Source organism: Dipteris shenzhenensis, unplaced genomic scaffold, assembly GCF_047967505.1.
Source record: "Dipteris shenzhenensis isolate YYH24624 ecotype China unplaced genomic scaffold, Dip_SZ_1.0 scaf0012, whole genome shotgun sequence".
NCBI lineage: Eukaryota > Viridiplantae > Streptophyta > Polypodiopsida > Gleicheniales > Dipteridaceae > Dipteris > Dipteris shenzhenensis.
Window position 1 is genome coordinate 19,688 of NW_028239319.1, and position 17,286 is coordinate 36,973.

At 48.7% G+C, this 17,286-nt stretch overlaps 5 non-coding genes and 1 pseudogene across 5 annotated transcripts; 1 reads left to right on the forward strand and 5 right to left on the reverse strand.

Moving 5' to 3' along the window:
* Positions 1 to 393: 393 nt before the first annotated feature.
* TRNAP-UGG (transfer RNA proline (anticodon UGG)) lies at positions 394 to 467 on the reverse strand. The gene has a single exon. It is a non-coding gene; the product is annotated as a tRNA-Pro (tRNA).
* A 762-nt stretch (positions 468 to 1,229) lies between these two features.
* On the forward strand, positions 1,230 to 1,300 carry TRNAG-UCC (transfer RNA glycine (anticodon UCC)). Its single transcript has one exon. It is a non-coding gene; the product is annotated as a tRNA-Gly (tRNA).
* An 897-nt stretch (positions 1,301 to 2,197) lies between these two features.
* TRNAR-UCG (transfer RNA arginine (anticodon UCG)) lies at positions 2,198 to 2,271 on the reverse strand. The gene has a single exon. It is a non-coding gene; the product is annotated as a tRNA-Arg (tRNA).
* Positions 2,272 to 3,740: 1,469 nt separating this feature from the next.
* LOC147879458 (18S ribosomal RNA) lies at positions 3,741 to 5,521 on the reverse strand (annotated as a pseudogene).
* A 4,923-nt stretch (positions 5,522 to 10,444) lies between these two features.
* On the reverse strand, positions 10,445 to 10,518 carry TRNAD-GUC (transfer RNA aspartic acid (anticodon GUC)). Its single transcript has one exon. It is a non-coding gene; the product is annotated as a tRNA-Asp (tRNA).
* A 912-nt stretch (positions 10,519 to 11,430) lies between these two features.
* Positions 11,431 to 11,503, reverse strand: TRNAV-UAC (transfer RNA valine (anticodon UAC)). The gene has a single exon. It is a non-coding gene; the product is annotated as a tRNA-Val (tRNA).
* Between the last annotated feature and the right edge of the window lie 5,783 nt (positions 11,504 to 17,286).

Consider the following 17,286-nt stretch of genomic DNA (forward strand, 5'->3'; position numbering starts at 1 on the left):
CACCACAAAGGCTGCAACCTTACAAGTGGAGGGTCAATGAAAGGGATGGTACTGAATCTTCGTGTAATGGCTCCTAATCGAACTGTTCGGAATTCTGAGGTTCGAGAAATCGTCCCATCTACGAGTAGTGGCCAGGTTGGCATATGGCCCAATCACGCTCCACTTCCTACAGCTTTGGATATGGGAGTCCCGAAGGTACGTCACGATGGAAAGTGGTCCGCAATGGCGTTGATGGGTGGTTTCGCCATGGTAGACAGTAATCAGGTAACAACAAAGGAAAAGAATGGTGGAAAACCCACTTCTTGAGCATTTATCCCGTCTGTAGTAGCTGGGAGATTCCCACGAGTGAAAAGGGGACGGAGCGAAATGTTACCTGCCCAATGGCGGCAGTAATCGAGGTGACAGGATTCGAACCTATGGCCCTCTGTACCCAAAACAGATGCGCTACCAGACTGCGCTACACCTCGTGGGCCATCCCCAGTAATGGTTGAAGGCCGGCTACAGCGATCGATTGGCACTTGGCACCCGATCTCTTATCACTCAATCTCAGGAAAGGAAAAGGGCCATTTGCCTAAAAATTCTTATGTCCCTGCATGCAAGTCGCACGGCCTAGCTTTGTCTTTCGACCGAGATTGGACTGTACGTCTTTCTCACCTTTCATTCAGGGTCAACGTTGGGCCACAAGTGAAGTGCCATGGAATGGTGCAATATTCGAATTTCGATCTCTTCGCGGAAAGAGCGAAATGACGCATTAGCACGAGATGGGCTGATTAATATTAGGCCTACCAACGTGCCTTCTAAGCCCGTGAGGGCAGCCGGGATTTGTCAGAATTTGGAATTTTGTGTTGTTTGAAAAGATTTTACCCCTTCGTTTTTCAGATAAATCACGCTGTCGTTATATATACGTAACTCCTTTTCCAATTGTGGTGATTCGGGGGACCCCATCAAGCCAAGCGTAGCGCGGCAGGTCAATAATTTTTCCATTCCGAATTCTTGTTGGTTTGGCTTGATTGCTCTTGAATCGGAGAGATACGAACGGGAAGTTTTCATCGATAGCGTTCCATGAATTATCGTATATGAAATGAATTGAACACGAATGATCCATCACTCACATTCTACTAGGTGCTTGAGCGGGGCAAAGTCTTTGCGCATGGAAGGCCAAGCCCGCGCCTCGGCCGATTCGTATTATAGGAATGATCTCTTTATAACACCCCGGGAACGAAACTTAGGCGGATATAGATTAACGGTAGATTATCTGCCTTCCAAGCAGAGGATATGGGTTCGATTCCCGTTATCCGCAACTGACAGGTAGGACAAGGGATGGCTACAGGTCATGGCTACGGGAAAACCAAAGGTGCCATTTATTTGAAAAATCTCGTATATAGAACAAACACAAATTAAACCTAATGGTTGGTCATTGTCCTAGCAACCTGGAAGAACACTTCGAAAAAGAAAGCGCTACGTTTTCAAAACTTCGAGCAGTGGGAACAAGTGTGCGAGGGATAACTTCTGACCCGGTATTGTCATTTCTAATATCACTGATTTCTCCAGTGATAGCGGCATACGGTTGGCGGTATACCATTAGGAAGTTCTTCGATGCTTACGACCCTCGTGCAGGGGGTTTCAGCAAGTGACACTCAAGTTGGAGGTGGGGATGCCGAAGGGCTTTAAGTTCGAAACTGATGGGGGGTTAGTGGAGGGAAACGACCGGACCCTCCCTAGCAACTGCCATAGGTTGGTTACCTTAGGGACTCTCCCTAGCGTACTCGCTAACTGACTGGCTTTCGTAGCACTGGACCGGCTAGGCTACCGAGACTCTCGCTAGCACTGGACCTGATAGGCTTACCGGGACTCTCGCTACACTGCTGTAGGTTAGGGACGGAAGGAGCCCACCAACGCTGCTACTGATTGGTTACGGAGCGGACTCTCCCGGCACTGCTATTGGTTACGCCGGGAAAAGAGTTAGCTAATTCGCTTATTTGGCTAAAAACAAGTTCGGAAGCGAGCGGAAGCGAGCGATTAGCGTGGTGAGATTGAGGTTTCCCTTATTTATAAGGTTATCAATGTGGTTGTGATGAAAAGTTTCCGATATTCCGTCGGCAAGGGCGAAGGGTAAAAAGGCGCGCTAAGCGCATTTTTCGACTTTTATTGTTGGCAAATACAACACAAGGATTGAGCCGGAAAGGGGAACGGAGTGTGCACCGAAGAGGACTCGAACCTCTAACCACCTGGTTCGAAGCCAGGTACTCTATCCGATTGAGCTATCGGTGCGGGGGGGGGTGACCCGCGAGGGCCACCCGTGAAAATAATCAATTAATGGAGAACAAGAAACAAGCGGAAATCTTTGATAATAACTAACAAGAGGATTCTAAGGAGAATCAAGATCCGATTTCGTGTGACTTCATGGTGAACATGATCTGCCAGAATCTCTTCCATTCCCGCATGAATATACCGAAATAACATAAGATTTAGCAAAAGCAGAGTTGGAACATTGGTTATAAGAAGAATTGGGACTAAACGAGCTGCAGTACTTCTTTGAGCAGGCCAATAATTTAAGGTTCCTCTGTGAGCTTTCGTTGCCTTTATATTAGAAGCATTTGTTCTGTAATAATGCCATAAACCCCTTAGGATCAAGGAAAGTAGCAAACTGATGACTAAATAGAGATAAATAGGGGCAAATTCATAAATAGGAGGAAAATAAAAAAGAAACACATTTGGCTCGAAATAATCCCATATTCGCACGTCCAACCCCAGGTTTACCTTTTCGGTGATCTCGGTTACGGTGAGTTCCCACTTGATCCCAACTCGTGTCAATAGGGGCAGGATAGGCTGAAGGCCTCGGCGTGAATTTGGAAGCGGGGTTTGCCACAGGGGGGCGAGAGCCCAGTCTATAGCTTCCATCAACTCATCGAACGGCGGTCCGAATTGCACCAAAGGCCTCGCTACCGATTGCATATCCGGCAGGGTGGCGTCACGGATAACAAAAAGGGTTTCCGAGAGCTCACTGAGATCGCCTGGCCCCGGGCGGCCGGGGAAGTTTCTTAGCGTGCCCATGTGTTCGGCGAAGTCGTCCTGTAGAATCCTCAATTTTCCCTTGATACTCGTCGCCATTTGCTCTGTAATCATTCTTCCGTTTCCAGGCATGTCTTGTGGTGTTGGTTATTAAAGCTGGGGATATTCATGGCAGTTTAAGGCTATCCCGGAATCGAACCCGTGGAATGGTGCCGAGGGAAAGTCGATGGTGTGCCAACATGATTCAACCGTTCAACTTGCCGGGGAGTGCGAGCCAACGCTCCCCCAACAGATACGATAGTGCGAGCCCAACTTCTTGGTGGGTGCGGCGAGCCTTTGCCGCATCCACTAGAATACGCAATTCCGAAATTCCTTCCCGGAATCGATGCCTTTCCGCGGTGGGTACGCCAAAGAAAGCAAGATTGAATTTCCATTCCTTGGACAATTCTCAGTGGATTTGCACTCCATGGTCCAATTGCGGATTCTATATACGAAATTTCCATTCTCAGTGGATTTGCACGTGGCTCCCTAAAGGAAAGTGCCCACTTCTGCCCGGCCAAAGTAATCTGCCGTCCTGGGAAAGTGCATTTCTTGTTAGCCCGAATCTGCCTAACTTTCCCCGCGCATAGCGCTTTCTCCTCGCGCATAGCGCCCGGCCATTTACCCAACGAATTGACTTTACCGACGTTAGTACAGTTAATGGAGGGACGCTGGCGCCTTCCTTTAGGATTCCCTCCAGCCACAGGTTCCCCTACGACTACCATGTTACGACTTCACCCCAGTCACTGACCCAACCGTGGTATGCGCCAAGAAGACCACCAATACCAAAGTGGGCCACACTCAACTAGGCGTGGAACACTTTAGTAATGGGTGATCCCTGGTCGATGCTTCGGGCGAAACCAATTCCCAGGGTGTGACGGGCGGTGTGTACGGGGCCCGGGTACATATTCACCGCGGCATGCTGATCCGCGATTACTAGCGATTCCAACTTTATGTTCTCGAGTTGCAGAGAACAATCCGAACTGAGGCAATCTTTCTGGATTCGCTCCGCCTTACGGCCTTGCTTCCTATTGTAATTGCCATTGTAGCACGTGTGTAGCCCAGCCCATAAGGGCCATGCGGACTTGACGTCATCCCCACCTTCCTCCATAGTAGAACTACGGGCAGTCTTTTGTGAGTGCAACATCGGCACAGAGGGAGTGTCATCAATCCCGGCCTAAGACTGAACACAGATTCATGGGCCCAGGTACCGGCTCACTTACCATCCATTACCGGGTGGCTCGCTCGTCGGAACCGTTCGCCGGAAGCCCATGTTCTATGTTCCTGCTTTAGGGGGTGAATGATGACATTGATCCTTTGAGAGCAGCATGTCTTAGCAACACAAAACGAGGGTTTCGCTCGTTATAGGAGTTAACCAAAAACGTCTCACGACACGAGCTGACGACAGCCATGCAGCACCTGTATGAATTTTCGTTTCATCCCGTTAAGGACAAGCACACTTGTTCATATGTCAAGTGTTCATACGTCAAGTGTTCATATGTCAAGGGCTGGTAAGGTTTTGCGCGTTGTATCGAATTAAACCACATGCTCCACCGCTTGTGCAGGCCCCCGTCAATTCCTTTGAGTTTCAGTCTTGCGACCGTACTCCCCAGGCGGAGTGTTTAACGCGTTAGCTGAGCCCCCGATCCGCAGACCAAGGACGAACACTCATCGTTTACGGCATGGACTACCAGGGTATCTAATCCTGTTTGCTCCCCAAGCTTTCGCACCCCAGCGTCAGTAGAGACCCAGAAAGCTGCCTTCGCTATTTCGGCGTTCCTTCGTATATCTCCGGATTTTATCCCTACACACGAAATTCCACTCCCCTCTATCTCACTCGAGTGAATTGGTTTTGAAAGCATTCCGCCAGTTGAGCTGGCGCCTTTGACTCTCAACCTGATTCACTGCCTACGTGCCCTTTACGCCCAGTCATTCCGAATAACACTTGCCCCCCCCGTCTTACCGCGGCTGCTGGCACGGAGTTAGCCGGGGCTTCTTCCTCGAGTCTTGTCACAATCGCGCACCCGACGAAAGAGCTTTACAAGCGGCATTGCCCTTCCTCGCTAACGCGACGTTTTTCACTCACTCACGCGATATTGCTGGATCAGGCTTTCGCCCATTGTCCAATATTCCCCACTGCTGCCTCCCCACGGAGTCTGGGCCGTGTCTCAGTCCCAGTGTGGCTGATCGTCCGAAAAGATCAGCTAAGCATCTGCGGCTTGGTCAGCCTTTACCCAACCAACTACCTAATACTACGCAGGCTCATCAAACAGCGCTTTAACGCTTTATCGAAGCTTTTTCGCTTTCGTTTATTCGGGATTTGGCCCAAACTGTTTGGCAGATTCCCACGCGTTACGCACCCGTTCGCCACTTTGTTTTCAACTGTTCCATGAAGGGACGAAAACAACGTTCGACTTGCATGTGTTAAGCATATCGCTAGCGTTCATTCTGAGCCAGGATCAAACTCGGTTTTTTGGTTAAAAACGCGGAAACGAGATATTTTCTGAGTTTCCGGATAGTTTTTGCAGATTCAAGGAAATACTTGAAGACGGAGGGGATACTGGACGGTTCCTCCTCCACGCGGGAAGGGAAGGGAAGGGAAGGGAAGGGAAGGGAAGGGAAGGGAAGGGAAGGGAAGGGCGTGAAGACCTTTCTTCGAGTATTTATTCTTTCATTGATCCAGTTCAACTCTCTCTGAGCCGAACCCTATTCAATGATGATGTGATTTGGGGTTCGGAGGTTCGATAGAAACTGCTCCATGATACAAAGCCATACTTGCTTTGCATCGCCCAAACCACACTCCATGTTATGAACTTCTGTATATGCCCGACGACTCGTCTCAAGGTTTCATTTTGAAGTTCTTGTTCGAATTCCATAAGCCTGAGGCATTGCTTATAGTGAGCTTTCAGGCGCTTAGCAGGCTTCCCTTCACGTTATCCCGGTGGACCGTATTCAGTGAACAAAAGAAAGTATTTCTATGAAATTTTTCGGTTTCTTTTGCCTTTGGCTCCCAACTCCGGATGCAAGACTCGAACTTGCGGCCCATGGATTAACAGTCCACTGCTCTACCGACTGAGCTAATCCAGAACCAATATGGATGTATCCCTTCATGGAGGAGGAGACACGGGGCAGGGCCTCCCGAAGAGGATGCGATCAGTAGTCCATCGGGGAACCGCTCCGCTGATGAACCCTCGTCCTCCTCGAGGGTAGATCTAGGCGATCACTTACGGGCCGTTGTGTTGCCGGCGGGATGCGGGGATTTGAGCGGGATTTTCGGGGAGGCACCACCACTTTCAGCGTATGCTCGAAAACCCACGGTTGGAATTGGAAGTCGTCACAACAAGCCTTGCAGTCATAATGAACGGAAGTCGGATTCGAACTAACTAGAAAGGGTGGTGAGTCGGGCAGCCTGAGGCCTTCCCGCTGTGATTTCGGCAGACCTTTATCTTCCTTCCGGTCGAAATCTCCTGGAATCTCTTCGAGGAACCGAGAACGCAGAACCAGAAAACCCTAATGATTCATGCCAAGCGAGACGATTAATCTTACTTTACGTTGATCTTCGAGAGAATGAAAGAATTCTACCCGTAATGGAAGCGAAAGCAACAATCATTTCTTATTATTATACGATAACGTCGGTGACTGATACGGAATATTCGACGATGAATTTTGGATCGAATCGGAGCTTGCTTGCTTTTCGGGTGGAAAAATGGCATGCATGCATTCTATAAGGTGGGAAAATGGCAGGATTTGGAATTCGGAAAAGAAATGGCTCGGGAAATGGCGGGAAAATCGCTTGCTTTTCGGGTGGCTCTTCCGGATCAATCACGAGTCGAAACATGGTTAGGGCACTGATGTGTCTCGAGCTGATTCCGAATGCCGTCAATAGAAATCTCGTAGCATTCCCCAATTTTCTTGACGATCAACAAATGAAGGGAGAAATCTTTTCCATATTCGTAATAGCCGTCGCAGCTGCCGAAGCTGCTATTGGGTTATCCATTGCTTCGGTTATCCAGCGGAATAGAAGATCGACTCGTATCGATCAATTCGATTGGTTAAAATGGTAATTGATTCAGGTGCCATTTCCGTGGGTGATTCAGTATTGAATGAAATAATACACATGTATTGCATCCAACTGGTAGTACTATTTTTTCCCCCCAATAATTCGATTTCCGTTCCAAAAAATTATGTCATACCTACCTGAATCCCTACCTACCCCGGGGAACCATTGGAATCGTTTCGTACCGTTCTTCCCCGTATTGCAGAATTCATTCATTTTATTAGGGGAATGGGGGGGTTCCACCTTACCATCCCACGGAATGTCTGTGTGGTTACACCTCTCCTTCACGCGTGAACCGGATCAAATGCTCGCTTCCAGCCTTGGCAGCTCGGTTCCGGACGAATGATTCGGACGATGGGCGGGCAGAACAGAGTTTTTTTCTAGGGGCCTAGAACTTATGAACTTATCCAGGTTTCCCAGCCCAGAAGGGACCCCGGATTTTGGCTCTGTGCCTCGTAGCCTCGATTAGCCACGCATCAGCGGATTCAGTGGAAGGAGCTTGCCCATCGTTGAGCACTCTCGTTCTTGTGGAGTGGCTTTCAGTGGGATGAGCAGATGGTTTTGGCTGATCTAGCGGGTTCGCGTCATAACCAATCGGGGAACCCAATCATTTGAAGGCAAGAAGGCCAGCGTACGAGCAGGGAAAGTAGCACTCGTTGGAGGCGTTTGACCTGTAGACCCCGCGTTCTTGTTGTCGGGTTCCCGCGCGCGAAAACGCTAGCCTTCATGAGAGGAGAGAGGGGAAATTGGGTCAATAAAAATGTTATGGCACTTTTAGCAACGGCAAGGGCTAGCAGGAAAACTTGAGGGCAACAACACTTTTTTTTGGGTTGGGAAAGTGGCTCTTCCCCGACAGACTTCGAATCTGTTCCATGGGAATGAACAACAGCTTTCCGCTTCTTTTTCTTCCCCTCGATCCCAATCCTCTTTCGATTATTGCTGGCAGCATTCCGGGGAAGCGATCACGAATAAGATGATGAAGCTAGGCTTTGCAGGCAGGAAGAAACAGGAAGCGGTTCCCCTGCCGATGGAGGATTCATGTTGCCGGAATTGAGTATTAGAAGGATCAGCTAGGCAAAGCGGTTCCCCTGGGTTCCCGATGGAGGAGTAATTAAGCCTCCATCTCGAGTGGCGCCGTTGAAGAACCTAACCTTCTTGAACCCATTTTTCTAAACCTTTGCCAGAAGCGGAACCTAAAGCTTCTCCCGGAACCTAAAGCTTTTCCCGGAACCTAAAGCTTTTCCCGGAACCTAAAGCTTTTCCATCTGCTTTTCCCTTCATGGAAGCGCTCTGCTTTTCCCTTGCTTCTCCCCTGCACTCACCTAAAGCAGGAAACTTCTACCGAACAGGAAACTGAAGCAAAGCATATAGGTGTAACCTATCTCCTGATGAGGAAAGAAACCGGCCAGCAGGAACCTTCTCCCTCGGCACAAGTCCAGAAATGCGGTTAGCCCTTTTCTTTTGCCAGCCTTTAAACTGCCATAAATATCAAGAACGGACGGGGAAGAGCAACGGAATATAAGTACGATTTACGCGCGAATTGATTTTATTTGCTATTTCAATCTCTAGTGTTTCGAGTTCGGAATGAATATCAGTATATAACGAGGAGGTATTAGTAGCTGTTCGTCTAGTGGGTTTTGTTTCCCCCAGTTAAAAGACTTTAAGTGACATTTTCGGAGCGACTTTTAGGGCAAGAGGCGAAGCTATTTAAACAGATTCATAGCATTTTCCCAGTTCTTAGGAAGCTCTGTGGTCTGAGTTCGAGGAATAGCATGAATTACTACTATTCAGTTTGCGTTCAAGTACGCAAATGGTTGCGGAATCATTTCTAAATGGGATGGTAGAGCGTCGTGCACCGTTGCACGAATAAACAGTATAAGCTCCGTCGTGCCAGGAAATGGAACTTTAGTCGAAAGCACTGTTAGCTATTTGAGAGCATCCCCGCCTCCGAGAATGAGACGAGACAGTGAGTCGCTTCCGCTTTCCAGTTGGTGACGAATTCGGCGGCTTTTCCAGTGGGACAAAACATCAGCCCACACTGATCCAACCAAGCATGGTTTTCTTGGAAGGGGAGGAAAGAGGATTATAGGAGTTGGCTGACACTTCAGAAGGGAAGGGGGGGTTAACAAAAGAAAGCCATGGGGGAAATTGCGGCGAAAGGAGCTCAGGTCCACGAAACCTATGCGGATGCATACGATGACGCTGCCCATGAAACTGAAGTAGCAGAATCTGCCCGCGGATCAGGAGGAGCTCTCCGCGGCTGCTGAGATGGATGATAATCCTTCGGCCCTGTTTTTCCTTTCACGGTTACCTCGCCGCTGGGTGTTTTTAAGGACTTAGCCATTCTACTTGTGGTAGGACTTTCGGTGGTGAAATCCCTGTCTGAATTATCGAATAAAAGTCGAGTCGATTCTTCTCGGTTTTCGTGCATCGGGCTTAGGAATATGTCTATTTGCCAATAAAGTGGCTGGTTATACTTTAGTCACATTTTCCAGTGTTGCTCGGACTATGTTACCCATGATGGGTATTCCGTTACTAGCACATCCCGCTCCTCCTCCGATAGTATTCGCATCAACCGGCCCAGAACCAGGTGTAGCTATTTGAGAAGTTCATGTTCTTAATCTTCCGATTTGTAAAAACTCAAATGATCTATAAACTCCCATTTCAGGTTTGGTGAGAAAATCACCAAACCGCAAAAAAACACAACTTTAGGTTGAGGAACGGGGTTTCGGTATAGATGGAATAATCGTTTCGTTTCTCACGAAGGACATATTCGTGCTCAGCGAGAAAGCTTCCCCCGATCCCTCTGAATCCATTCAAATTTTCGATATCGAATCTCCCTTTTTTTTTGCGGTGCAATTTTTTGCCACACCTCCAATGACAGGTTGTACTTGTCGAAACAGCCTAACCAACTCTCCCAATCATTCGCATTCAAATCCCAAAGTTGTTCGGAAAGTCCCTGCGTCGTAGCGAAATTCTTAATATGTTCATCGATACTATACCCACGTACAATCCCGTCAGTTCTGTTATCGAGACATCCCACGGAGTCGCCCTTTTCCCTGTCATTCCTCCCTAATTAGTAAATTTCGAAGGTTCCCTCCCTTCTTTCGGATAATAACCACGCTTCGGAGCATCGTTGCACGGATAATTCCCATCTTCCGGAGCATCATCCCGATTCCCATTCTCCTTCCATCCCTCCCGGACGGAATTTGGCGGGGTGGACCATCGGAGGGAGAATAACTCGTGTCATTACTAAATTTTAGAAAATTCGAGAAGCAGTCAAGACTGGGTTTTTCCCAGAGACGTTGCTTGTAGGAAATCTGATTCAAGTTTCACCGGGAAAAACGGGATTTGAACCCGCGACTTCTGGCGTGACAGACCAGCACTCTAACCAACTAAGCTATTTTCCCAAACGTCATGAATCATCGTAGATTCTTCATCGGGATCTTTCCACTCGGCACGGCTATGCCAGTAGAGATCCGAAGGTTGAAACTATATCTTCCGCCTGAACGAGGCTTTCGAGGAAAATGAAGTGAGTGGCCGCCGTGGCGGGCCCGCGCAGCGCCGGGCGGGGGCTAGGGCTCCCTGCTTCGCACCTGAAGGCGGTGGCAGTAGGAAGGTTGGTCAACCCGTGGTCTTGTCGCATTTCGAGGGCCTCGTAGTAGTAATGGCACAATCTGCAAGTTCGGATCGGTTTTTAGGCGAAGCCAGCCGCCCCCCGGCCTTTACTCGCTATGCAGCAAGCGGAGCCACGCCCTGCCGCTCGCCCAACGCTTTTCAATTGAATTGAAAGGTCCACAGATTTCATGACCATCTAGTAGTTTGAATTGTACCATAAACCAAGAAAACGCCATGCGACAGCGCACCTTCTTTTTCTTCGGTTTCCAAGAAAGAAAGAATTGCTCGTTTTTCACGTTCTCTGCGAACCTTGCCTCCATCTGTCAAGCTTTTAGTGGTTCCACACCTGCGATGCAGTCCGAAGGAGAAATCGCAGGTGTGGATGAATTACACAAAGCGTCTGCTGCGCTCGTGTAGCCAATGGAGCTGCAGTGAAGCTTTGTGAGAAGAAAGTGGCGGGCAGCCATCCACGACACGAAGTGGATGGCTGCCTGCCACTTTCCTCCGTCTCATTCAACTGTGATAACGTTTTTTGCAAGTATTATTCAGCTTTTTCTTCTTCGTCATGCGGATAAAGCGGGCTCGCTCCTTCTGCCCCTTCCGGGATTCCCGTGGTTGTACCACCATCAATCAAATTAGTGGATTTGAAAACCATACGCCGGATTCAATTCATAATTACAGTGTTTGGTTTGGAAAACCAACCTTGGGTAATAACGGACTCGAACCGCTGACTCTCTCGGTGTAAACGAGGCACTCTACCAACTGAGCTAATTACCCTCTGCAGGGGGCTCACAGCCCTCCCTTTCCTTCTACGGTGCCTACCGGCCCGTATCGAGTCCCCCCTCGGGCAAGGTCCTCTCGTCCCCCCGGCCCTCTTGCTTGGAATTGCCAGATCATCAACTATCAAAGAGCACACCATGAGTGGTGCGTTTCTCGATGGTGTTCTTCCATTGATCGCTCGACGCTTTATCTTACTACATATCCCTACCGGTAATTCATCGCTTTGTGCCCTGAGTCGCTGCGCCATTGAAGTGCATCCATCCCTCGGCCTTTTAGTTAGAGCGAAGTGGTGGATAAGTGGCCTGGCTTCCGGTTGAAGAAGAGGGCCGCGAGATTCCCTTCCCCGATTCCCGAGAGAAATGGCGTGCGGGGCGCGAAACGCGCTCCGGAAAGAGATAACCCTCGAAGCGAAGCGCGCAAAAGCGCTTCTCCGGAGATAAAGCGCTGAGTTGCTGGGGTTCCCGTTAGGGAACCAACAAGTACCCCCATTTCCAAAACAAGAAATGGCGGAAATGGAGAAACGGCCAAATCTTAGGCAAAGGAAGGAAAATCTTTCGGAATTGACCGTCCTTCCCTCCCGTCCGGCACAAGAGATGGAGGAGCTAAAAGCGGAAAAGATATCCCAAGGGCGAACCGCCTCCGATTTGTTGTTATGGCCCGGATGGCCGGCCGGAGGTAGCCTAGAGAGGTGCCCTTAGCCACCCAAATGATACGCACTTTTGCTACGCCAGTATCTCGAACTTGTACGACTGGGGGAAATAAGAATAGGCGGCTGAGGCCCATTTGTCCTTGGTTACCTCTACTAGGGCCCTGTCGAACCGGGCAATAGCTGGTCCTTGTATATCTTTCTGGACCTTCCCAGCGCTATGTGCCCCATATCCAGTATGATACTTGTCTGTGGTAAAGAAACGCAACCTCTTCGTACCGAGCTAGGTAATCAGGAGAAAAGGGATTCGAACCCTTAACCTTTGGTTTTGGAGACCATTGTTCTACCATTGGAACTATTCTCCTGAAGCGGAAGAAAAAGGTCAAATCAGTCGTGGCTCCATTATAATACGCAAATTTATAGATCAATACAGATCGCTCTGTTTTCATGATTGACTAGCACAGATAACAATAATCCGATTTCGCAATAATCCTAGTCCAACAGGGGGAAGAGCACATTCTATACGTTTTTCTCTGGCTCTCTCGGCTTTAATCCCGAGATATTTCATCTTGTGCCGGTAGGGAGCAGAGATGCTGGAGTATCAGAGATCGACCCAGCCAAGTCGGATAGCCCTTTAGCTTCTGCTGGGGCGAATTATTCATCCAATTTGGTCATTTCTTTCAGCCATTCGGGTCAATAAATAAGCAATTTCTTCATGAAATTAGAATTTTATTGGCAAACAAATGGTTTGAATTCATTCGCTCAGCGTCGATTGCCTCTGCTTCGTGTCCCCCCATTTGGATTCGACAAAGCCAAACAACCCATTTCATTCAAAAAGGCATTCTTTCTTATCATGTTTTATTCGGAGAGCCAACAAACAATTTTTCTTATTTCGCCTCGAAGTGATCGACCATTCCCATTATTTTGGCAAACAAACCCTACGATCTCAGTCGCTTTCAGCTCCCTCGATCATTAGGCGGGGGGTAGGTCGAGCAAAGATCTCCCAGCAGCATCCAATCTCAATGCCTTCATTCGATGTTGCTTTCAGCTCCATCTCGTATTGGACCTTCGGTCTTCGACCTCAGACCAGCTTCTAACTCCCTTGCTGCCCTTCGGCCAGCTCATCAAAGAAAGAAGCTATCGTGCCAAGTGCCTTCGATGTCGCGCGTAATCTATCAGGGGTCGGTCGATCTTCGATCTTCCAGGATCTCTCTCGTCAAGCGGGTTCGAGGTGCTCGGCTCATTAGCCATTGTTTATGAAACAGATAGAGAACCCGAAAACCCAACTATTCCCTATTCTCTTCGGCCTTAGAAGCACCTTCTAGCCAATCTAGCAAATCAAGAATCTAATCCGCTCGATGCGAAGTGGGAGTTGATCATTAATATTATGATGCTCCCGAGTAAGCTTCAACTGCCGCTGGTCCGGAGTTAGAACTAGCCGTTTCTCGAAAGAGATTTGACAAGTTAAAAAAGCCCGCAAGGTCTCTCCCGACAACTGTCCCGTCTTTTTAGGCGTTTACCAGCCGAATTGGATGGTCCCATTCGGAACTACCTCTGATCGACGCAGCCAGGCGAACCACCCTTACGGGCGTTCGGACCCTTTCCCTTCGCCATCCACACCAGCCATAGAGCCTGCCCAACGATCGTTGCTCTACCTCTGGCCGTAGCCCCCGGAGACCGGTTGACTCTAGGAACCTATCACCGTGAGCATGATAGCAAGACTCCGTTTATTTGTCATGTTTTCTTCTTCGTAGTTGATCAAGAGGGTGGAAATCTGAATAACCTTGTCAGTAGTTTTTCGTTCCCTACCCCTCTCTAGCCTTCAGGAGGAGTTAGTGGTTGCCGTGGATTAGACCACTACCCTTCTAGAATACACAATTCCCAGACGCTTCTCGTGTATTCTCTTCAGGGATTATCCCTGCCTTCGGTTCGTCAATTCTGAACTGCACTCCCTGCAGCCTTATTTTCTTGCCCATCTCAAGGGACACGTGGATTTCGATATTGACGTGCGGAACACATAAACATGCCAACCCTTCTTCTCCGAACTGAACCGGATGCCAACCGCCGATTCTCATCCTCCCCCCCTACCCCCATCCGAGCCTTTCCTGCTCTTTCTGGGTGACCCAAGGCTTGATGCCAGATGATGCCTCATCTAGCACCCGTGGACCCCGTATCGGTGCGGAAACCTCATCCCAGATGCGGAACATAGTTCCATACCTTTGACTGACTGTTTTTCACAGCCCTCGGATAATCCGGTGATGTGGGAACGACATTAATCGCTTTCCACCACACCGACACGTCGTAGTGTCCCCTTTCCATTATCTCTACCAGTCTCGGTGAGAGATAGTCAGTCCATTGTCTTACCCAGGACGAAAGGACGTACTTCTCCCGTCCCGGACCCATTCGTTGAGATGAGTATCGGTATGTTCCGGAAGTCAACCTTCCACTCTTCCCAACGCCTAATGGCCGCCAAGAAGCGCTTGATGTGATGCGTCACGTGGTCTTGTCTGACCAATAGACAGCCACCACTGCAACGGGATCGGAAAAGGTCCCGACGGTGAATGCATCATTATTTTGTGCCGAAGCCAACGCCCGTGTCTGGGGGGCTTAACAAGCACCTTATACCCGGCTCCGAATAGTCGATAAGTTTCGGCTATCCGTACCTCACGGTACTCCCGGAGCCTCTCCACCAGTGGGGATAAAGTTATCGCCGATGATCTACGGACGGCGGTTATCCACTTAGGAGAGATAGGCGACACATCAATGTTCCGCCAAATAAATCGTTTGGCAGATTCGTAAGAACCATTATTAGATATTTGGCTCCTACTCGAATTGATAGTGACATCTATACGGGGCATAATCAACGATATATATTCGCCACCCGGCGGCCACCTATTACTGGGTCGTCTCCCAGTACACCAGAATTTCTGAAGATCCTATTATAACCGGATCTCCTGGCTGCGATTCGGACCACCATATGGTGGCACAAAGAAAAGCAAGGCCAAGACGAGTAAGCCCCAAGAGGCTGACCAATCTCGAAACTCCATCCTTTCGGATAGGTTTTGGTTACCACTTCGCCGCCAGAACCGCGAGCGTCTATCCCCCGGTGGGCAGAAGTCGCGAACGGGACCTCAAACGAGGTACCCCGGATCCAAGCTTCCCAACCTTGGGCTAAGTGTTCTCCAAAGAACGATTCCAGCCTCGCGCTTTGCAGGCGAAACGGAAATCTATCTGTTGCTGCTGAGAGGTTCCCTTCGGCCAGGTGAGGGGTTAGACCAAACACCCGACATAGAGATCCCCGACCGTCCGCCGATACCAGATTTGAACAGATTCCTACCTTTTCGGGGTTGGGGGAGGGACCCTCGGTTCGGGTTGGTCCGGGCTAAGCGCCATCGGTTCCCCGGAAGAACCCCATGGAATTAGAGATGGGAAAAATGAGGCTCTGGCAGCAGCCTTTGGCAGCAAGATTTTGTATTTGCCTATTCTCGCGTATCCTTTTGATAGTCTTCCGAAAATCCATAGCATTCTGAAAGTGATTGGGTTGAAAAACGAAGAGAACCCCTTCCAAGCAAGGGAAAAGCGGGTGCCGCAACGCGGGCAAGAAGCTCGGGAAGCGGCTGTAGCGCAGGAAGGAAAGGGGCTCCCGTGCATACGGGCTATGCTCATGCATTCGAAGCTCCCGTGCATACGGGCTATGCTCATGCATTCGAAACTTCCAAGCAAGCGCGGAAAAGGTGGCAACGCGGAAAACGCCAAGCGTTCTCTGCCCAAACACCACAAACTGTCATGAATATCAAAGACGGAAAGATAATGGACAGAAACAAATACGTCGGCATCAGGATCTAAAATTCGTCGTCAAATAGGAGAAAATGTTCGGCATAAAAGACTCAATCCGAGAAAGAGAGCCCTTATTCGGGAGTGGGGATTTCCCCTTATTCGGAGGGAGAGGCTTCTGAAAAAATCATGGAAAAGAGGGAAATCTGGGAATTTGGCCGACCTAATTTTGGGGTTTCCCTCCTTTCGAAAGGAGCTCCGGAAAAAACCATCCAAAAGACGAAAATCTGAAGATTTCTCCGAAAAATCACATACTTCGTGAAAGTCGTCCCCCTCTTACGGATTACTCATGAAGGGAAAGATGTAAAAGCTCAAACCGTTACTAAAAACTATTAAAGGGAAACACATCAATCTTCTACCCTTTCTAGAAAAAAGATCGGACGTTATTCCGGTTCGTATTCCCTCTCGTGAACATATTTTATAAGCCAGGTAGCCAACAAGTCATAAACATATTTATGCCAATCCCAAAATAGTCAATATTCCTGGTTCTACAGTACCCTGCGGTGATCCCACACCTATTAAAGAAGCTTCTTGAGATCCTATCAAACCAGACATAGCATGGTATAAAGAAAAGAGGGAACGAATTAGAAAATCGACAGAATAACTGAAATAAAGAAAATGATCTCCTTCGAGACTTCCCTCCTATCTCTCTATTTATAAAGATTCTTCCCATTATCCTTTCAGTCATAAAGGTTATTGGATACCTGAAAAGTATCCCCTCTTCCATTATGAGAGGAAAAAAACTTCTCCTTTTTATTTTCATTATCTGGACTATTATTATCCACACTATTCGGAGGTCGAGTATGAAAAACCCAATGCTGTGGTATTCCCTGAACCTCACTATAATTCTATAAAATCTCCCCATAGAAATGAAATAGAGAGACACTGCCTTCCCCAGAACAGAAGGAAGAAATGGCTATTCAATATCGTAAATCATTGGCGGAGCAATCGAATAGCTAACTCCTACTGTTCTCTTTTGATATGTATATGATCAGTATCACGTATGTAATACATATCTCAACTCATACGTAATATATTATTTGCCTTAATCGCTGGCAAGGCGGCTATTCGCCTCAAACGCCGCCGGCGAGGCAAACGCCTTGCGCTTTTTTCTCCGGGAATAAGGCTGCTAGGCAGGCGAGCTTAAGCTCAGCTATAGGTACCATCCTACCTCCTGATGAGGTATATAACAGTTAGAAAATACTCAATATACCTTATGCCTTTTTGCCTGCGCGTAGCGCTTACCCGACAAAAACAAAGAAAGGGGCGGGCGCGCCTTTAGCCTTTGCCATTGGACGAG